General features: G+C 43.2%; 2 long non-coding RNA genes across 2 annotated transcripts; both read left to right on the top strand.

The window, feature by feature from the left end:
- Positions 1 to 9641: 9641 nt before the first annotated feature.
- LOC116067111 lies at positions 9642 to 12721 on the top strand. The gene is made up of 3 exons (XR_004109112.1): positions 9642 to 9678; positions 10236 to 10304; positions 12643 to 12721. It is a non-coding gene; the product is annotated as an uncharacterized LOC116067111 (long non-coding RNA).
- A 9704-nt stretch (positions 12722 to 22425) lies between these two features.
- On the top strand, positions 22426 to 23115 carry LOC116067114. Its single transcript, XR_004109114.1, has 3 exons — positions 22426 to 22455; positions 22859 to 22906; positions 23069 to 23115. It is a non-coding gene; the product is annotated as an uncharacterized LOC116067114 (long non-coding RNA).
- Positions 23116 to 23494: the final 379 nt, after the last annotated feature.

Below are 23494 nucleotides of genomic sequence, written 5' to 3'. Positions count from 1 at the left end.
TGTGCTGTGTCTTGTCTTGTACTAAGTTCTGTGTTGTGTCTTCTCTTGTGCTAAGTTCTGTATTGTGTCTTGTCTTGTACTAAGTTCTGTGTCTTGTCTTGCACTAAGTTCTGTGTTGTGTTTTGTCTTGTGCTATGTTCTGGGTCTTTTCTTGTGCTAAGTTCTGTGTTGTGTCTTGTCTTGTACTAAGTTCTGTGTTGTGTCTTGTCTTGTGCTATGTTCTGTGTCGTGTCTTGTCTTGTACTTAGTTCTGTGTTGTGCCTTGTCTTGTGCTAAGTTCTGTGTTGTGTCTTGTCTTGTGCTATGTTCTGGGTCTTTTCTTGTGCTAAGTTCTGTGTTGTGTCTTGTCTTGTACTATGTTCTGGGTCTTTTCTTGTGCTAAGTTCTTTATCGTATCTTGTACTAAGTTCTGTGTCGTGCCTTGTCTTGTACTTAGTTCTGTGTTGTGCCTTGTCTTGTGCTAAGTTCTGTGTTGTGTCTTGTCTTGTGCTATGTTCTGGGTCTTTTCTTGTGCTAAGTTCTGTGTTGTGTCTTGTCTTGTACTATGTTCTGTGTCGTGTCTTGTCTTGTCCTAAGTTCTGTGTTGTGTCTTGTCTTGTGCTATGTTCTGGGTCTTGTCTTGTACTAAATTCTGTGTTGTATCTTGTAATAAGTTCTGTGTCGTGTCTTGTCTTGTGCTAAGTTCTGTGTCTTGTCTTCTGCTAAGTTCTGTCTTTTCTTGTGTTAAGTTCTGTGTTGTGTCTTGACTTGTACTAAGTTCTGTGTCTTGTCTTGCACTAAGTTCTGTGTTGTGTCTTGTGCTAACTTCTGTGTTGTCTTGTCTTGTACTAAGTTCTGTGCTGTGTCTTGTCTTTTGCTATGTTCTCTGTCTTGTCTTGTACTAAGTTCTATCTTGTGTCTTGTTTTGTACTGAGTTCTTTGTTGTATCTTGTACTAAGTTCTGTGCTGTGTCTTGTCTTGTGCTAAGTTCTGTGTTGTGTCTTGTCGTGTGCTAAGTCCTGTGTCTTGACTTGTACTAAGTTCTGTGCTGTGTCTTGTCTTGTATTAAGTTCTGTGTTATGTCTTTTGTTGTACTAAGTTCTGTCTTGTGTCTTGTCTTGTACTAAATTCTGTGTCGTATCTTGTACTAAGTTCTGTGCTGTGTCTTGTCTTGTGCTAAGTTCTGTGTGGTGTCTTGTCGTGTGCTAAGTTCTGTGTTGTGTCTTGTCGTGTGCTAAGTCCTGTGTCGTATCTTGTCTTGTGCTAAGTTCTGTGTCGTGTGTTGTTTTGTACTAAGTTCTGTGTCTTGTCTTGTCTTGTCTTGTACTAAGTTCTGTGTTGTGTCTTGTCTTGTACTAAGTTCTGTGTCATGCACTAAGTTCTGTGTTGTGTCTTGTCTTGTACTAAGTTCTGTGTCTTGTCTTGCACTAAGTTCTGTGTTGTGTCTTGTCTTGAGCTATGTTCTGGGTCTTTTCTTGTGCTAAGTTCTGTGTTGTGTCTTGTCTTGCACTAAGTTCTGTGCTGTGTCTTGTCTTGTACTAAGTTCAGTGTCTTGTGCTAAGTTCTGTGTTGTGTCTTGTCTTGTGATAAGTTCTTTGTCTTGTCTTGTAGTAAGTTCTGTGCTGTGTCTTGTCTTGTACTAAGTTCTGTGTTGTGTCTTGTCTTGTACTAAGTTCTGTGTTGTCTTGTCTTGTACTAAGTTCTGTGTTGTGTCTTGTACTAAGTTCTGTGTTGTGTCTTGTACTAAGTCCTTTGCTGTGTCTTATCTTGTACTAAATTCTGTGTCGTGTCTTGTACTAAGTTCTGTGCTGTGTCTTGTCTTGTACTAAGTTCTGTGCTGTGTCTAGTCTTGTACTAAGTTCTGTGCTGTGTCTTGTCTTGTACTAAGTTCTGTGCTGTGTCTAGTCTTGTACTAAGTTGTGCTGTGTCTTGTCTTGTACTAAGTTCTGTGTCTTGTCTTGCACTAAGTTCTGTGTTGTGTCTTGTCTTGTGCTATGTTCTCTGTCTTGTCTTGTACTAAGTTCTGTGCTGTGTCTTGTCTTGTACTAAGTTCTGTGTTGTGTCTTTTGTTGTACTAAGTTCTGTATTGTGTCTTGTCTTGTATTGAGTTCTTTGTTGTGTCTTGTACTATGTTCTGTGTTGTGTCTTGTCTTCTACTAAGTTCTGTGTCGTGTCTTGTCTTGTGCTAAGTTCTGTGTCGTGTCTTGTTTTGTACTAAGTTCTGTGTCTTGTCTTGTCTTGTACTAAGTTCTGTGTCTTGTCTTGTCTTCTACTAAGTTCTGTGTCGTGTCTTGTTTTGTACTAAGTTCTGTATCTTGTCTTGTCTTGTACTAAGTTCTGTGCTGTGTCTTGTCTTGTACTAAGTTCTGTGTTGTGTCTTCTCTTGTGCTAAGTTCTGTATTGTGTCTTGTTTTGTACTAAGTTCTGTGTCTTGTCTTGCACTAAGTTCTGTGTTGTGTTTTGTCTTGTGCTATGTTCTGTGTCTTTTCTTGTGCTAAGTTCTGTGTTGTGTCTTGTCTTGTACTAAGTTCTGTGTTGTGTCTTGTCTTGTGCTATGTTCTGTGTCGTGTCTTGTCTTGTACTAAGTTCTGTGTTGTGTCTTGTCTTGTGCTATGTTCTGGGTCTTTTCTTGTGCTAAGTTCTGTGTTGTGTCTTGTCTTGTACTATGTTCTGTGTCGTGTCTTGTCTTGTACTAAGTTCTGTGTTGTGTCTTGTCTTGTGCTATGTTCTGTGTCGTGTCTTGTCTTGTACTTAGTTCTGTGTTGTGCCTTGTCTTGTGCTAAGTTCTGTGTTGTGTCTTGTCTTGTGCTATGTTCTGGGTCTTTTCTTGTGCTAAGTTCTGTGTTGTGTCTTGTCTTGTACTATGTTCTGGGTCTTTTCTTGTGCTAAGTTCTTTATCGTATCTTGTACTAAGTTCTGTGTCGTGCCTTGTCTTGTACTTAGTTCTGTGTTGTGCCTTGTCTTGTGCTAAGTTCTGTGTTGTGTCTTGTCTTGTGCTATGTTCTGGGTCTTTTCTTGTGCTAAGTTCTGTGTTGTGTCTTGTCTTGTACTATGTTCTGTGTCGTGTCTTGTCTTGTCCTAAGTTCTGTGTTGTGTCTTGTCTTGTGCTATGTTCTGGGTCTTGTCTTGTACTAAATTCTGTGTTGTATCTTGTAATAAGTTCTGTGTCGTGTCTTGTCTTGTGCTAAGTTCTGTGTCTTGTCTTCTGCTAAGTTCTGTCTTTTCTTGTGTTAAGTTCTGTGTTGTGTCTTGACTTGTACTAAGTTCTGTGTCTTGTCTTGCACTAAGTTCTGTGTTGTGTCTTGTGCTAACTTCTGTGTTGTCTTGTCTTGTACTAAGTTCTGTGCTGTGTCTTGTCTTTTGCTATGTTCTCTGTCTTGTCTTGTACTAAGTTCTATCTTGTGTCTTGTTTTGTACTGAGTTCTTTGTTGTATCTTGTACTAAGTTCTGTGCTGTGTCTTGTCTTGTGCTAAGTTCTGTGTTGTGTCTTGTCGTGTGCTAAGTCCTGTGTCTTGACTTGTACTAAGTTCTGTGCTGTGTCTTGTCTTGTATTAAGTTCTGTGTTATGTCTTTTGTTGTACTAAGTTCTGTCTTGTGTCTTGTCTTGTACTAAATTCTGTGTCGTATCTTGTACTAAGTTCTGTGCTGTGTCTTGTCTTGTGCTAAGTTCTGTGTGGTGTCTTGTCGTGTGCTAAGTTCTGTGTTGTGTCTTGTCGTGTGCTAAGTCCTGTGTCGTATCTTGTCTTGTGCTAAGTTCTGTGTCGTGTGTTGTTTTGTACTAAGTTCTGTGTCTTGTCTTGTCTTGTCTTGTACTAAGTTCTGTGTTGTGTCTTGTCTTGTACTAAGTTCTGTGTCATGCACTAAGTTCTGTGTTGTGTCTTGTCTTGTACTAAGTTCTGTGTCTTGTCTTGCACTAAGTTCTGTGTTGTGTCTTGTCTTGAGCTATGTTCTGGGTCTTTTCTTGTGCTAAGTTCTGTGTTGTGTCTTGTCTTGCACTAAGTTCTGTGCTGTGTCTTGTCTTGTACTAAGTTCAGTGTCTTGTGCTAAGTTCTGTGTTGTGTCTTGTCTTGTGATAAGTTCTTTGTCTTGTCTTGTAGTAAGTTCTGTGCTGTGTCTTGTCTTGTACTAAGTTCTGTGTTGTGTCTTGTCTTGTACTAAGTTCTGTGTTGTCTTGTCTTGTACTAAGTTCTGTGTTGTGTCTTGTACTAAGTTCTGTGTTGTGTCTTGTACTAAGTCCTTTGCTGTGTCTTATCTTGTACTAAATTCTGTGTCGTGTCTTGTACTAAGTTCTGTGCTGTGTCTTGTCTTGTACTAAGTTCTGTGCTGTGTCTAGTCTTGTACTAAGTTCTGTGCTGTGTCTTGTCTTGTACTAAGTTCTGTGCTGTGTCTAGTCTTGTACTAAGTTGTGCTGTGTCTTGTCTTGTACTAAGTTCTGTGTCTTGTCTTGCACTAAGTTCTGTGTTGTGTCTTGTCTTGTGCTATGTTCTCTGTCTTGTCTTGTACTAAGTTCTGTGCTGTGTCTTGTCTTGTACTAAGTTCTGTGTTGTGTCTTTTGTTGTACTAAGTTCTGTATTGTGTCTTGTCTTGTATTGAGTTCTTTGTTGTGTCTTGTACTATGTTCTGTGTTGTGTCTTGTCTTCTACTAAGTTCTGTGTCGTGTCTTGTCTTGTGCTAAGTTCTGTGTCGTGTCTTGTTTTGTACTAAGTTCTGTGTCTTGTCTTGTCTTGTACTAAGTTCTGTGTCTTGTCTTGTCTTCTACTAAGTTCTGTGTCGTGTCTTGTTTTGTACTAAGTTCTGTATCTTGTCTTGTCTTGTACTAAGTTCTGTGCTGTGTCTTGTCTTGTACTAAGTTCTGTGTTGTGTCTTCTCTTGTGCTAAGTTCTGTATTGTGTCTTGTTTTGTACTAAGTTCTGTGTCTTGTCTTGCACTAAGTTCTGTGTTGTGTTTTGTCTTGTGCTATGTTCTGTGTCTTTTCTTGTGCTAAGTTCTGTGTTGTGTCTTGTCTTGTACTAAGTTCTGTGTTGTGTCTTGTCTTGTGCTATGTTCTGTGTCGTGTCTTGTCTTGTACTAAGTTCTGTGTTGTGTCTTGTCTTGTGCTATGTTCTGTGTCTTTTCTTGTGCTAAGTTCTGTGTTGTGTCTTGTCTTGTACTATGTTCTGTGTCGTGTCTTGTCTTGTACTAAGTTCTGTGTTGTGTCTTGTCTTGTGCTATGTTCTGTGTCTTGTCTTGTACTAAATTCTGTGTTGTATCTTGTTATAAGTTCTGTGTCGTGTCTTGTCTTGTACTTAGTTCTGTGTTGTGTCTTGTCTTGTGCTAAGTTCTGTGTTGTGTCTTGTCTTGTGCTAAGTTCTGTGTTGTTTCTTGTCTTGTGCTAAGTTCTGTGTCTTGTCTTCTGCTAAGTTCTGTCTTTTCTTGTGTTAAGTTCTGTGTTGTGTCTTGACTTGTACTAAGTTCTGTGTCTTGTCTTGCACTAAGTTCTGTGTTGTGTCTTGTGCTAACTTCTGTGTTGTCTTGTCTTGTACTAAGTTCTGTGTTGTGTCTTGTCTTGTGCTATGTTCTCTGTCTTGTCTTGTACTAAGTTCTATCTTGTGTCTTGTTTTGTACTGAGTTCTTTGTTGTGTCTTGTTCTAAGTTCTGTGCTGTGTCTTGTCTTGTGCTAAGTTCTGTGTTGTGTCTTGTCGTGTGCTATGTCCTGTGTTATGTCTTTTGTTGTACTAAGTTCTGTCTTGTGTCTTGTCTTGTACTAAATTCTGTGTCGTATCTTGTACTAAGTTCTGTGCTGTGTCTAGACTTGTACTAAGTTCTGTGCTGTGTCTTGTCTTGTGCTAAGTTCTGTGTTGTGTCTTGTCGTGTGCTAAGTCCTGTGTCTTGACTTGTACTAAGTTCTGTGCTGTGTCTTGTCTTGTGCTAAGTTCTGTGTCGTGTCTTGTTTTGTACTAAGTTCTGTGTCTTGTCTTGTCTTGTCTTGTACTAAGTTCTGTGTCATGCACTAAGTTCTGTGTTGTGTCTTGTCTTGTACTAAGTTCTGTGTCTTGTCTTGCACTAAGTTCTTTGTTGTGTCTTGTCTTGTGCTATGTTCTGGGTCTTTTCTTGTGCTAATTTCTGTGTTGTGTCTTGTCTTGCACTAAGTTCTGTGCTGTGTCTTGTCTTGTACTAAGTTCAGTGTCTTGTGCTAAGTTCTGTGTTGTGTCTTGTCTTGTGATAAGTTCTTTGTCTTGTCTTGTAGTAAGTTCTGTGTTGTCTTGTCTTGTGCTAAGTTCTGTGCTGTGTCTTGTCTTGTACTAAGTTCTGTGTTGTGTCTTGTCTTGTACTAAGTTCTGTGTTGTCTTGTCTTGTACTAAGTTCTGTGTTGTGTCTTGTACTAAGTCCTTTGCTGTGTCTTATCTTGTACTAAATTCTGTGTCGTGTCTTGTACTAAGTTCTGTGCTGTGTCTTGTCTTGTACTAAGTTCTGTGCTGTGTCTAGTCTTGTACTAAGTTCTGTGCTGTCTTGTCTTGTACTAAGTTCTGTGCTGTGTCTAGTCTTGTACTAAGTTGTGCTGTGTCTTGTCTTGTACTAAGTTCTGTGTCGTGTCTTGTACTAAATTCTGAGTCGTGTCTTGTCTTGTACTAAGTTCTGTGCTGTGTCGTGTCTTGTACTAAATTCTGTGTCATGTCTTGTCTTGTACTAAGTTCTGTGTTGTGTCTTGTCTTGCACTAAGTTCTGTGCTGTGTCTTGTCTTGTGCTAAGTTCTGTGTTGTGTCTTGTCTTGTGCTAAGTTCTGTGTCTTGTCTTGTACTAAGTCCTTTGCTGTGTCTTATCTTGTGCTAAGTTCTGTGCTGTGTCTTGTCTTGTATTAAGTTCTGTGTTGTGTCTTGTCTTGTACTAAGTTCTGTGTTGTCTTGTCTTGTACTAAGTTCTGTGTTGTGTCTTGTACTAAGTCCTTTGCTGTGTCTAGTCTTGTACTAAGTTCTGTGCTGTGTCTAGTCTTGTACTAAGTTGTGCTGTGTCTTGTCTTGTACTAAGTTCTGTGCTGTGTCTAGTCTTGTACTAAGTTCTGTGCTGTGTCTTGTCTTGTACTAAGTTCTGTGCTGTGTCTAGTCTTGTACTAAGTTGTGCTGTGTCTTGTCTTGTACTAAGTTCTTTGTTGTGTCTTGTACTAAGTTCTGTGCTGTCTTGTCTTGTACTAAGTTCAGTGTCTTGTCTTGTGCTAAGTTCTGTGTTGTGTCTTGTCTTGTGCTAAGTTCTGTGTCTTGTCTTGTAGTAAGTTCTGTGTTGTCTTGTCTTGTGCTAAGTTCTGTGCTGTGTCTTGTCTTGTACTAATTTCTGTGTTGTGTCTTGTCTTCTACTAATTTCTGTGTTGTGTCTTGTACTAAGTCCTTTGCTGTGTCTTATCTTGTACTAAATTCTGTGTCGTGTCTTGTACTAAGTTCTGTGCTGTGTCTTGTCTTGTACTAAGTTCTGTGCTGTGTCTAGTCTTGTACTACGTTCTGTGCTGTGTCTTGACTTGTACTAAGTTCAGTGTCGTGTCTTGTACTAAATTCTGAGTCGTGTCTTGTCTTGTACTAAGTACTGTGCTGTGTCGTGTCTTGTACTAAATTCTGTGTCGTGTCTTGTCTTGTACTAAGTTCTGTGTTGTGTCTTGTCTTGTGCTACGTTCTGTGTTGTGTCTTGTCTTGTGCTAAGTTCTGTGTCGTGTCTTGTACTAAGTTCTGTGTCTTGTCTTGTGCTAAGTTCTGTGTCGTGTCTTGTCTTGTACTATGTTCTGTGTCGTGTCTTGTCTTGTACTAAGTTCTGTGTCTTGTCTTGTACTAAGTTCTGTGTCATGTCTTGTCTTGTGCTAAGTTCTGTGTTGTCTTGTCTTGTACTAAGTTCTGTGTTGTCTTGTCTTGTACTAAGTTCTGTGTCGTGTCTTGTCTTGTACTAAGTTCTGTGTCGTGTCTTGTCTTGTACTAAGTTCTGTGTTATGTCTTTTCTTGTACTAAGTTCTGTGTCGTGTCTTGTCTTGTGCTAAGTTCTGTGTTTTGTCTTGTACTATTTTCTGTGTTGTGTCTTGTCTTGTACTAAGTTCTGTGTTGTGTCTTGTCTTTTGCTAAGTTCTGTGTTGTCATGTCTTGTACTAAGTTCTGTGTTGTCTTGTCTTGTACTAAGTTCTGTGCTGTGTCTTGTCTTGTACTAAGTTCTGTGTTGTGTCTTGTCTTGTACTAAGTTCTGTGCTGTGTCTTGTCTTGTGCTAAGTTCTGTGTTGTGTCTTGTCTTGTGCTAAGTTCTGTGTCTTGTCTTGTAGTAAGTTCTGTGTTGTCTTGTCTTGTGCTAAGTTCTGTGCTGTGTCTTGTCTTGTACTAATTTCTGTGTTGTGTCTTGTCTTCTACTAATTTCTGTGTTGTGTCTTGTACTAAGTCCTTTGCTGTGTCTTATCTTGTACTAAATTCTGTGTCGTGTCTTGTACTAAGTTCTGTGCTGTGTCTTGTCTTGTACTAAGTTCTGTGCTGTGTCTAGTCTTGTACTACGTTCTGTGCTGTGTCTTGACTTGTACTAAGTTCAGTGTCGTGTCTTGTACTAAATTCTGAGTCGTGTCTTGTCTTGTACTAAGTACTGTGCTGTGTCGTGTCTTGTACTAAATTCTGTGTCGTGTCTTGTCTTGTACTAAGTTCTGTGTTGTGTCTTGTCTTGTGCTACGTTCTGTGTTGTGTCTTGTCTTGTGCTAAGTTCTGTGTCGTGTCTTGTACTAAGTTCTGTGTCTTGTCTTGTGCTAAGTTCTGTGTCGTGTCTTGTCTTGTACTATGTTCTGTGTCGTGTCTTGTCTTGTACTAAGTTCTGTGTCTTGTCTTGTACTAAGTTCTGTGTCATGTCTTGTCTTGTGCTAAGTTCTGTGTTGTCTTGTCTTGTACTAAGTTCTGTGTTGTCTTGTCTTGTACTAAGTTCTGTGTCGTGTCTTGTCTTGTACTAAGTTCTGTGTCGTGTCTTGTCTTGTACTAAGTTCTGTGTTATGTCTTTTCTTGTACTAAGTTCTGTGTCGTGTCTTGTCTTGTGCTAAGTTCTGTGTTTTGTCTTGTACTATTTTCTGTGTTGTGTCTTGTCTTGTACTAAGTTCTGTGTTGTGTCTTGTCTTATACTAAGTTCTGTGTCGTGTCTTGTCTTTTGCTAAGTTCTGTGTTGTCATGTCTTGTACTAAGTTCTGTGTTGTCTTGTCTTGTACTAAGTTCTGTGCTGTGTCTTGTCTTGTACTAAGTTCTGTGTTGTGTCTTGTCTTGTACTAAGTTCTGTGCTGTATCTTGTCTTGTACTAAGTTCTGTGTCGTTCCATGTTTTGTTGTTTTCTGTTTCTGTGATGCTTTTCTTTGCTTGAGTTGTCTTCCTTTTTGTTTTTTTGTATTTTCAAAATCCTTTTTTAAACATCAAGGGCAGGGGACTACAGATGAAAAATAGCCTTGTGGCTAATTCTGGTCCCCTTTCATAAAATAAACTAAGTTAAAACCATACAACATAACCCATTTATGCAACCATCGGTCAACATGCTCGTATGGGTCGTTGTTGGAAAGCAGAAAGACAACAGAAAGAAATAAAGTGGAAGATAAATGGTGTTCAGAGGAAATCTGAGAGTCTGAAATGTATAAATTATTATTAAGTGTTGTTAAAACATCTTTAATTAGAGAAATAAATGTTGGATGTGTTTCCTTTCCAGATGATGATGACTCCAAGAGTCAGGATAAGATTGAGGGTGAGATAACGTCTGACATAAACCTGCATAAACACAAACTGCATTTAAAAGAAAGATTTAAACACCTAAATCAGGGGGGTCAAACTCAACTTCACTAAGAGACGCACTGGAAATGAGAATCACAATAAGGGCCAGACATGTATAGTTTACTGACATGCTTTTATTTAACCAATAAAGTTAAATATCTTTGGCTGTGTAGTTGCATGTCTCATATAGCTTTCTCCCATACAGTTTGGTCAACAAAGAACCCCAAAAAAGTCAGCAAAAAAGTTTGTTAGCCATCGTAGAATTTGGCCCCCGGGCCTTGAGTTTGACACATGTGATCTAAATAGTGTCAGTAATATTCTTTAACTTTAATTTAAAACGTATCACAAGACATGAATGTGGGTTCAATTTAATCCCAAAATAACTAGTTCTTGTTTAGGATTACTTGTGAAAGACTCTTTGTTAGTTTGAATGAAATTGATCCTTCTTGAGTCTGTTTTTAATAAACTGTCCAGCATCTGATGAAAACAGAAGTTGTATTCATCCTGAACATCCGATACCCCCCCATACAGGAGTGGCTGGCGGCCATCAGACCACCGCGGCAGTGGCGGTCTTAGCGGCAGCAGCATCCGGAGGTTCAGGTGAGTCGACCCTGATGTGAACAGTTTGTTTGTCCCAGATTTAATCCTGATTAACAGTAATCTGAGCAGGATATAGCTGGTTCGCTCTGATCCACATCCTGTCACGTGGAGCCACAGTGCCGCCTGCTGGAAGACACCTGAACTGCAGACAAACTGAACACAAACTGTGAGGCTGTCCATTGTAGTCTCACACGTCCAGCTCTACCCCCATAGAGCTGCTGAGGAAGGTCTGGCTAGTCCATGCAGCATTCCTGGATGGGAGAGAAACATGCTCTGGTTTATTGGCATTTCTTTAAAGGTCCCATGGTATGAAAATGTCACTTTATGAGGTTTTTTAACATTAATGTGAGTTCCCCCAGCCTGCCTATGGTCCCCCAGTGGCTAGAAATGGTGATAGGTGTAAACCAAGTCCTGGGTATCCTGCTCTGCCTTTGAGAAAATGAAAGCTCAGATGGGCCGATCTAGAATCTTCCCTTTATGATGTCATAAGAGGAAAGGTTACCTCCCCTTTCTCTGCTGTGCCCACCCAGAGAATTTGGCCCATCCATGAAAGAGAGAGAGACATCATGGCTTTCAAACAAGCAACGTGGCAGTTGGTCAAGGCCACACCCCCACCCTCCACCTTGCCCCCCCCCCTCTCTCCTCCTCAATAGCATTTAAAGCTACAGACACAGAAATGGTACATCCTAAGGAAAGCTCATTGTGGGACTGGCTCTAGTGGCTGTAATTCTGCACCAAGGCTGAATTTAGGGAAAGAGACTTCAGATACAGTATTAGGGGACCACTAAGGTCTATATAAAGAGACTTCAGATACAGTATTAGGGGACCACTAAGGCCTATATAAAAGATACTTCAGATACAGTATTAGGGGACCACTAAGGCCTATATAAAAGATACTTCAGATACAGTATTAGGGGACCACTAAGGCCTATATAAAAGATACTTCAGATACAGTATTAGGGGACCACTAAGGTCTATATAAAAGAGACTTCAGATACAGTATTAGGGGACCATTAAGGTCTATATAAAAGAGACTTCAAATACAGTATTAGGGGACCACTAAGGCCTATATAAAAGAGACTTCAGATACAGTATTAGGGGACCACTAAGGTCTATATAAAAGAGACTTCAGATACAGTATTAGAGGACCACTAAGGTCTATATAAAAGAGACTTCAGATACAGTATTAGGGGACCACTAAGGTCTATATAAAAGAGACTTCAGATACAGTATTAGAGGACCACTAAGGTCTATATAAAAGAGACTTCAGATACAGTATTAGGAGACCATTAAGGTCTATATAAAAGAGACTTCAAATACAGTATTAGGGGACCAATAAGGCCTATATAAAAGAGACTTCAGATACAGTATTAGGGGACCACTAAGGTCTATATAAAAGAGACTTCAGATACAGTATTAGGGGACCACTAAGGTCTATATAAAAGAGACTTCAGATACAGTATTAGGGGACCACTAAGGTCTATATAAAAGAGACTTCAGATACAGTATTAGGGGACCACTAAGGTCTATATAAAAGAGACTTCAGATACAGTATTAGGGACCACTAAGACCTATATAAAAGAGACTTCAGATACAGGATTAGGGGACCACTAAGGCCTATATAAAAGCATCCAAAAAGCAGCATGTCATAGGACCTTTAAAGTAATCACAATCATCGTGGGCGGTGCTAAGCTCCGGACGGAGCCACGGTGCCTCTACTGAATAGTCTCAGGAAGGAACTTGTTTTGGTGGAACATGTGTACGTTCAAAAGTAGTTTTAGTCGTGCAACAGAAAACTCAGATTGGACAGATAGTCTAGCTAGTTGTCTGGATTTACCCTGCAGAGAGCTGAGGAGCAGTTAACCATAGTCCTCAGAAATCCACCGGAGGTTAGAAGGCAAACACAGAGACAGAGGAAGGGGACGGACATCCGGCCTAAAAAGAGAGCTATCCGTCGGCATTGGAACAATCCCTGAAATGAATATCAATCATAGATCTAGAATCATAATGATATAATCATAGATATAGACTAGTTGCGGTGTGTTCAGGGCCGGTCTAGAAGTCTAGAAGTTTAGAAACGCAACATGAAACAAGGTAACAGGAGAATGGAAATAGAAATAACAGCAAAGCAATGTACTGCTTCAACATAAACCAGGTGTTACACACACAAACAATCTTATCTTAATAATGATCTAACAGAAGCTCACCTTCCTTTACCTAACTCCCTAAACTAAAGAAAAACTTACTGTATACTGATTTGGTTAGTGGTGATTCTCCGAAAAAAGATCAGCGATTATGACAAATCTGCTCAGATGCCTCAGGTGTGTTTTCTCTGCAGGTGTTGCAGCAGCAGGTGTTTCATACAACAGTCAGGATGTGAGCGGTGAGTCAGCTGTCCTTTCAGAGTTCAGACACACTTTAAATAAAGTTGAAAAGGGACAACATTAGCTACATTTCATCTGCAGTCCCTTCTATCTATCTATCTATCTATATATCTATCTATCTATCTATCTATCTATCTATCTATCTATCTATCTATCTATCTATCTATCTATCTATCTATCTATCAATCCATCCACCCATCCACCCATCCATCTCTATCCATCCACCCTTCTATCTATCTATCTATCTATCTATCTATCTATCTATCTATCTATCTATCTATCTATCTATCTATCTATCTATCTATCTATCCACTCATCCACCCATCCACCCATCCACCCATCCACCCACCTATCCATCCATCTATCCATGCACCTATCCACCCTTCTTTCTATCTATCTATCTATCTATCTATCTATCTATCTATCTATCTATCTATCTATCTATCTATCTATCTATCTATCTATCTATCTATCCACCCACCCATACACACATCAATCCATCCATCTATCCATCCATCTATCCATACACCCATCCATCCACCCATCCACCCATGCACCCATCTATCCATCCATCTATCCATCCACCCATCCACCATCTATCCATCCACCCATCCACCCATACACCCATCTATCCATCCACCCATCTATCCATCCAGCCGCCCATCCATCCACCCATCTATCCATCCATCTATCCATCCATCCACCCATCCACCCATCTATCCAGCTATCCATCCACCCATCCACCCATCCATCCACACATCCACCCATCTATCCATCCATCCACCCATCCACCCATTTATCCATCCATTCACCCATCCATCCATCGACCCATCCATACATCTATTCATCCATCTATCCATCATCTATCTATCCATCCACCCATCTGTCCATCCACCCATCCACCCATCCATCCATCCACCCATCTATCCATCCAGCCGCCCATCCATTCACCCATCTATCCATCCATCTATCCATCCATCCACCCATCCACCCATCTATCCAGCTATCCATCCACCCATCCACCCATCCATCCACCCATCCAACCATCTATCCATCCATCCACCCATCTATCCATCCATCCACCCATCCACCCATTTATCCATCCATTCACCCATCCATCCATCCACCCATCCACCCATCCATACATCTATTCATCCATCTATCCATCCATCCATCCATCCATCCACCCATCTATCCATCCATCCATTCACCCACCCATCCGTCCATCCATTCACCCACCCATCCATCCATTCACCCATTCATTCATCCACCCATCCACCCATCCATACATCTATCCATCTATCTATCCATCATCCATCTATCCATCCATCCACCCATCTATCCATCCATCTATCCATTAATCCATCCATCCATCCACCCATCTATCCATCCATCCATACATCCACCCATCTATCCATCCATCCACCCATCTATCCATCTATCCATCCACCCATCCATCCACCCATCCACCCATCTATCCATCCATCTATCCAGCCACCCATCCACCGATCTATCCATCCATCCACCCATACACCCATCTATCCATCCACCCATCTATCCATCCATCCATCCACCCATCTATCCATCCATCCATCCACACATCCACCCATCTATCCATCTATCCATCCACCCATCTATCCATCCATCCACCCATCTATCTATCCATCCACCCATCTATCCACCCATCTATCCATCCATCCACCGATCCACCCATCCACCCATCTATCCACCCATCCACCAATCCATCCATCCACCCATCTATCCATCCATCTATCCATCCATCCACCCATCCACCCATCTATCCATCTATCCATCCACCCATCCATCCACCCATCTATCCATCCATCCACCCATCCACCCATTCACCCATCCACCCATCCATACATCCATACATCTATTCATCCATCTATCCATCCATCCATCCATCCATCCATCCATCTATCATCCCTCCATTCACCCATCCATCCAGCCACCCATACACCCATCCACCGATCTATCCATCCATCCACCCATCCACCCATTCACCCATCCACCCATCCATACATCTATTCATCCATCTATCCATCCATCCACCCATCTATCCATCCACCCATCCACCCATCCATCCATCCACCTATCTATCCATCCATCCACCCATCCACCCATCCATCCATCCAAACATCCACCCATCCATCCACCCATCCACCCATCTATCCATCCATCCACCCATCTATCCATCCATCTATCCATCCATCCACCCATCCACCCATCTATCCATCTATCCATCCACCCATCCACCCATCCATCCACTCATCCACCCATCTATCCACCCATTCACCCATCCACCCATCCATAGATCTATTCATCCATCTATCCATCCATCCACCCATCCCTCCATTCACCCATCCATCCAGCCACCCATCCACCCATCCACCCATCTATCCATCCACCCATTCACCCATCCACCTATCCATACATCTATTCATCCATCTATCCATCCATCCATCTATCCATCCATCCATCCATCCACCTATCCACACATCCATCCATCTATCCATCAATCCATTCATCCATCCACCCATCTATCCATCCATCCATCCATTCACCCACCCATCCATCCATCCATACATCCATCCATTCACCCACCCATCCATCGATTCACCCATTCATCCACCCATCCACCCATCCATACATCTATCCATCCATACATCCACCCATCCATCCATCATCCACCCATCTATCCATCCATCCACCCATCCACCCATCCATACATCTATTCATCCATCTATCCATCCACCCATCCATCATCCACCCATCTATCCATCCATCCACCCATCCACCCATCCATCCATCCACCCATCTATCCATCCATCTATCCATCCATCCACCCATCCACCCATCTATCCATCTATCCATCCACCCATCCACCCATCCATCCACCCATCCACCCATCCATCCACGCATCCACCCATCTATCCACCCATTCACCCATCCACCCATCCATAGATCTATTCATCCATCTATCCATCCATGCATCCATCTATCCATCCATCCACCCATCCCTCCATTCACCTATCCATCCAGCCACCCATCCACCCATCCACCCATCCATCCACCCATCCACCCATCCACCCATTCACCCATCCACCTATCCATACATCAATTCATCCATCTATCCATCCATCCATCCATCCACCTATCCACCCATCCATCCATCTATCCATCCATCCATCCAGCCACCCATCTATCCATCCATCCATCCATTCACCCACCCATCCATCCATCCATACAACCATCCATTCACCCACCCATCCATCGATTCACCCATTCATCCACCCATCCACCCATCCATACATCTATCCATCATCCATCCATCCACTCATCCACCCATCCATCCACCCATCCACCCATCTATCCATCCATCCACCCATCCACCCATCTATCCATCCATCCACCCATCTATCCATCTATCTATCCATCCACCCATCTAGCCATCCATCCACCCATACACCCATCTATCCATCCACCGATCCACCCATCCACCCATCTATCCATCCATCCACCCATCCACCCATCCATCCACGCATCCACCCATCTATCCACCCATTCACCCATCCACCCATCCATAGATCTATTCATCCATCTATCCATCCATGCATCCATCTATCCATCCATCCACCCATCCCTCCATTCACCTATCCATCCAGCCACCCATCCACCCATCCACCCATCCATCCACCCATCCACCCATCCACCCATTCACCCATCCACCTATCCATACATCAATTCATCCATCTATCCATCCATCCATCCATCCACCTATCCACCCATCCATACATCTATTCATCCATCTATCCACCCATCCACCCATCCATCCACGCATCCACCCATCTATCCACCCATTCACCCATCCACCTATCCATACATCTATTCATCCATCTATCCATCCATCCATCTATCCATCCATCCATCCATCCACCTATCCACCCATCCATCCATCTATCCATCCATCCATCCATCCACCCATCTATCCATCCATCCATCCATTCACCCACCCATCCATCCATCCATACATCCATCCATTCACCCACCCATCCATCGATTCACCCATTCATCCACCCATCCATACATCTATCCATCATCCATCTATCCACCCAGCCATCCATCCACTCATCCACCCATCCATCCACCCATCCACCCATCTATCCATCCATCCACCCATCCACCCATCTATCCATCTATCCATCCACCGATCCACCCATCCACCCATCCACCCATCCACCCATCTATCCATCCATCCACCCATCCACCCATCCATCCATCCACCCATCTATCCATCCATCCACCCATCCACCCATCTATCCATCTATCCATCCACCCATCCATCCATTCACCCATCCATCCATCCACCCATCCATATATCTATTCATCCATCTATCCATCCATCCATCCATCCATCTATCCATCCATCCATCCATCCACATATCTATCCATCCACCCATCTATCCACTTATCTATCCATCCATCCACCCATCTATCCATCCACCGATCCACCCATCCATCCATCCACCCATCTATCCATCTATCCATCCATCCACCCATCCACCCATCTATCCATCTATCCATCCACCCATCCACCCATCCATCCACCCATCCACCCATCCATCCACCCATCCACCCATCTATCCATCCTTCCACCCATCCACCCATTCACCCATCCACCCATCCATCCAGCCACCCATCCACCCATCCACCCATCCATCCACCCATCCACCCATCTATCCATCTATCCATCCATCCACCCATCTATCCATCCATCCACCCATCCACCCATCTATCCATCCATCCACCCATCCACCCATCCATACATCTATTCATCCATCCATCCATCTATCCATCCATCCATCCATCCATCCATTCACCCACCCATCCATCCATCCATCCATCCATTCACCCACGCATCCATCCATCCATCCATCCATCCACCCATCTATCCACTTATCTATCCATCCATCCACCCATCTATCCATCCACCGATCCACCCATCCATCCATCCACCCATCTATCCATCTATCCATCCATCCACCCATCCACCCATCTATCCATCTATCCATCCACCCATCCACCCATCCATCCACCCATCCACCCATCCATCCACCCATCCACCCATCTATCCATCCATCCACCCATCCACCCATTCACCCATCCACCCATCCATACATCTATTCATCCATCTATCCATCCATCCACCCATCCCTCCATTCACCCATCCATCCAGCCACCCATCCACCCATCCACCCATCCATCCACCCATCCATCCACCCATCTATCCATCCATCCACCCATCCACCCATCCATACATCTATTCATCCATCCATCCATCTATCCATCCATCCATCCATCCATTCACCCACCCATCCATCCATCCATCCATTCACCCACGCATCCATCCATCCATCTATCCATCCATCCATCCATCCATTCACCCACCCATCCATCCATCCATCCATTCACCCACGCATCCATCGATTCACCCATTCATCCACCCATCCACCCATCCATACATCTATCCATCATCCATCTATCCATCCATCCATCCACCCATCTATCCATCCATCCATACATCCACCCATCTATCCATCCATCCACCCATCCACCCATCTATCCATCCATCCACCCATCTATCCATCTATCTATCCATCCACCCATCTATCCACCCATCCACCCATCTATCCATCCATCCACCCATCTATCCATCCACCGATCCACCCATCCATCCATCCATCTATCTATCCATCCATCTATCCATCCATCCACCCATCCACCCATCTATCCATCTATCCATCCACCCATCCACCCATCCACCCATCCACCCATCCATCCACCCATCCACCCATCTATCCATCCATCCATCCATCCATTCACTCATCCATCCACCCATCCACCCATCCACCCATCCATACATCTATCCATCATCCATCTATCCATCCATCCATCCACCCATCTATCCATCCATCCATACATCCACCCATCTATCCATCCATCCACCCATCCACCCATCTATCCATCCATCCACCCATCTATCCATCTATCTATCCATCCACCCATCTATCCACCCATCCACCCATCTATCCATCCATCCACCCATCTATCCATCCACCGATCCACCCATCTACCCATCTATCCATCCATCCACCCATCCACCCATCCATCCATCCATCCACCCATCCATCCATTCACCCATCCATCCATCCACCCATCCACCCATCCATACATCTATTCATCCATCTATCCATCCATCCATCCATCCATCTATCCTTTCATCCATCATCCATCCATCCACCTATCCACCCATCCACCCATCTATCCATCCACCCATCCATACATCTATTCATCCATCTATCCATCCATCCATCCATCCATCTATCCTTTCATCCATCATCCATCCATCCACCTATCCACCCATCTATCCATCCATACATTCACCCATCTATCCATCCATCCATCCATTCACCCACCCATCCATACATCTATCCATCCATCTATCCATCATCCATCTATCCATCCATCCATCCACCCATCCACCCATCTATCCATCCATCCATACATCCACCCATCTATCCATCCATCCGCCCATCCACCCACCCATCTATCCATCCATCCATCCATACACATATCCATCCATCCATCTATCCATCCACCCATCCACCCATCTATCCATCCATCCATCCATTCACTCATCCATCCACCCATCTATCCATCTATCCATCCACCCATCCACCCATCCATCCACCCATCCACCCATCCACCCATCTATCCATCCATCCATTCACCCATCCATCCATCCACCCATCCACCCATCCACCCATCCATACATCTATCCTTTCATCCATCATCCATCCATCCACCTATCCACCCATCCACCCATCTATCCATCTATCCATCCACCCATCCACCCATCCACCCATCCATCCACCCATCCACCCATCTATCCATCCATCCACCCATCCATCCATTCACCCATCCATCCATCCACCCATCCACCCATCCATACATCTATTCATCCATCTATCCATCCATCCATCCATCTATCCTTTCATCCATCATCCATCCATCCACCTATCCACCCATCTATCCATCCATCCATCCATTCACCCACCCATCCATCCATCCATTCACCCACTCACTCATCCATCCATCCACCCATCTATCATCCATCCATACATCCACCCATCTATCCATCCATCCATCCATTCACCCACCCATCCACCCATTCACCCACCCATCCATACATCTATCCATCCATCTATCCATCATCCACCTATCCATCCATCCATCCACCCATCCACCCATCTATCCATCCATCCATACATCCACCCATCTATCCATCCATCCACCCATCCACCCATCTATCCATCCATCCATCCATCCATTCACCCACCCATCCATCCATCCACCCATCCATACATATATCCATCCATCCATCCATCTATCCATCCACCCATCCACCCATCTATCCATCCATCCATCCACCCATCCATCCATCTATCCATCTGTCCATCCACCAATCTATCCATCCACCCATCCATCTATCTATCTATCTATCTATCTATCTATCTATCTATCTATCTATCTATCTATCTATCTATCTATCTATCTATCTATTTATCTATCTATCTATCTTTCTATCTATCTATCTATCTATCTATCTATCTATCCACCTACTGTATCTGTTTGTCTGTCTGTCTGTCTGTCTGTCTATCTATCATTGAGAGTAATTCTCCTGAGGTTCTGCTCTCAGGTTCCCCAGGCTCTCCGGGCTCTCCAGGCTCTCCGGGTTCTCAAGGTTCTGCTGGTTCTGCTGGTTCTGGAGGTTCTGCAGGTTCTGCTGGTTCTACGGGTTCTGGAGGTTCTGCTGGTTCTGCTGGTTTTGCTGGTTCTGCTAGTTCTACGGGTTCTGCTGGTTCTGCAGGTTCTGCTGGTTCTGCAGGTCCAATAGCAGTAGAACTCTCTGGTGTCTCTGTTTCTCAGACTAAACCAGCAGGTAATCAACAGAAATATAATACAGATGAAGTCATAAAGACAAATGTTTAGCCACTTAGCATAAAATCAAACTACTTTCGGCTCGTATACCAAACCGGACCGGTGAAACTGGAAATCCACCCAGCCTAGTTCATATGTTAGATACCAAAACAGAGATGTACCTGTCTCTACCAGTCTAGTTTATATGTTAGATACCAGAACAGAGATGAACCTGTCTCTACCAGTTTAGTTTATATGTTAGATACCAGAACAGAGATGTATGTGTCTTTATGTTGAATATGTGAATATGCCAGAGTTTACTCCTTTAATCAGTAATGTCAGATTGTTTTGGTGATAAATAGTCTAATATCATCTGCAAATAGTCGAATATAAGCTTATTGTAAATCTAGTGTTGGACAAGATCATTAATGTAGACAAGAAGCACTAAGGGTCCTAAAATTGAGCCCTGTGGAATGCCACAACTGTATAATAACTCTCTTAGACTCATATTATTATTTCATATCAGAAATACTTTTGCACATAAGTCTCAGAGACTTTATTCACAGCAGGAAGTGTCAGCACAAATTCAAACAAGACATTCTCTGCATTATTAAGTTCAATCATTCAATTTTAATTGTTTCAATATGCCTTTATTTTCTATGCATTTCTTCTTCTAACCTTATTGTTAGTTAGGAGGAATTGTTTAAATACAAATCTAAATTAATTAATTCTGAACAAGCTTTAAATAATTATTGTGAATCAGCAACATGTTCTGCTTCTACACGTGTTAGGTTTAGCTAATAGCGTCACTGTTCTTCAATCAGTGAAATCTCTGGCTCAGAGCGCCCTCTGCTGTACTAAAACTTGATTTTTACATTGTATTGGTTGTGGCTAGAAGGGATACAGCTACAGCTGGAAGTTATGCAAGTTATGTTTCAATCCAAACCACCATCTTTTTCCTAAACTGTCGTTTTGGTGCCTAAACTGTAAACGCTGCACAACGCTTTCTTTCTCTCATCCAAACGCCATAGTTATTTCCCTTCTCGCTACCGCCCATTTTAGTCCTTTGTATCCTTCATGACGATGACATCACACACTCTGATTACGTCGTCATACAGAAGACGAGTCAGTGTGTGAACAGTTCAATATTAAACGTGTTTTTATGTCTGCAGGTTCTGACGGAGTCGACTTCGAGTCCAACGGTAAATATCAAATCACTATCAGTAACTTTTAGATACACGTACACACACACACACACACACACACACAAACACACACACATACATACACACACACAAACACGCTTGCACGCACACACACATACACAAACACGCACGTGCACACAAACACACACACACACAGGCATACACACACACACAAACACACACACATATATACACACACACAAACACGCTTGCACGCACACACACAAACACACACACACAAACACGCACGTGCACATACACACACATACAAATACACACACACAAACACGCACGTGCACATACACACACACACACATATACAAACACACACACATACACACACACACATACATACACACACACAAACACGCTTGCATGCACGCACACACACAAAGACACACACACACACATTCAAACACACACACAGACACACACTGAAGAAAAGACAGAAGATGTGAAGAAATAATAATTGATAATTGATTACTATTGATTCCTGTGTTTCAGGTAATGGACAGAAGCTGCTGAATGGAGGAGGAGGGGGCATGGCGTACAGTCAGACAGGTGAGAGAGACTGAGAACAGTCTGTCCTCTCTTTCTGCCTGTCTGTCTGTCTGTCTGTCTGTCTGTCTGTCTTTCTGTCTGTCTGTCTGTCTGTCTGTCTGTCCTCTCTTTCTGCCTGTCTGTCTGTCTGTCTGTCTGTCTGTCTGTCCTCTCTTTCTGTCTGTCCGTCTGTCCGTCTGTGCATCTGTCTGTCCGTCTGTCTGTTTGTCTGTCTGTCTTCCTGTCGTTGTGTGTCTCTGTGTGTGTGTGTGTGTGTGTGTGTGTGTGTGTGTGTGTGTGTGTGTGTGTGTGTGTGTGTGTGTGTGTGGGTGTGTGTGTGTGTGTGTGTGTGTGTGTGTGTGTGTGTGTGTGTGTCTGTCTGTCTGTCTGTCTGTCGGTTTACCTGTCTGTCTCTCTCTGTCAGGTGTTTTGGGTCCGTTTGGGGGCGGAGCTTCTTCCTTGGATTATACAGGTGAGTGTCCAGGTGAGGTCTGTCTGTCAGTATGATTACAGTCAGGAACCATCATAACCTTTGGGTGAGCACCCATTTATTTCCAAACTTAGACAAATAATCTTTCTTCTAAATCACTTCACAATTAAAACCACAGATGGTATTATCCTCGTCTTCTTACAGGAACCATCGACGCGTCCAGTCACGACTTCCTGCTCGGCCTGATGGGTACGTTTTCCAACCAGCGGAGATTTACCAGCAGTAAACTCATATATATACGATACCATTATTGATCAGCTGTTCTGATCCGTGAGTTATTGATCAGCTGTTCTGATCAGCTGTTATTGGTCTGTGTGCTATTGATCAGCTGTTCTGATCCGTGTGGTGTCGTCTGTGATTCACGTTCAGGTGTGACGGCGTCTGCAGAACAGAATGGTCTGGACTCACCAGCAGGTACTAACTCCCATATTAATAACCAAATCACACATACCGCTTACCAGAAACACTTTCTGGAGGATTTAGTGTGTTTGAACAGGATGTGATGTCACTTTAAGGTCAGATATTTAACGAGTCTCTCCTGTTAAAGATTATCCCTCTGATGTCAGCATT

This window comes from Sander lucioperca, chromosome 16 (genome assembly GCF_008315115.2).
Source record: "Sander lucioperca isolate FBNREF2018 chromosome 16, SLUC_FBN_1.2, whole genome shotgun sequence".
NCBI lineage: Eukaryota > Metazoa > Chordata > Actinopteri > Perciformes > Percidae > Sander > Sander lucioperca.
The sequence above is the reverse complement of the archived record's forward strand: the minus strand, read 5'-3'. Positions and strand labels throughout refer to the sequence as shown.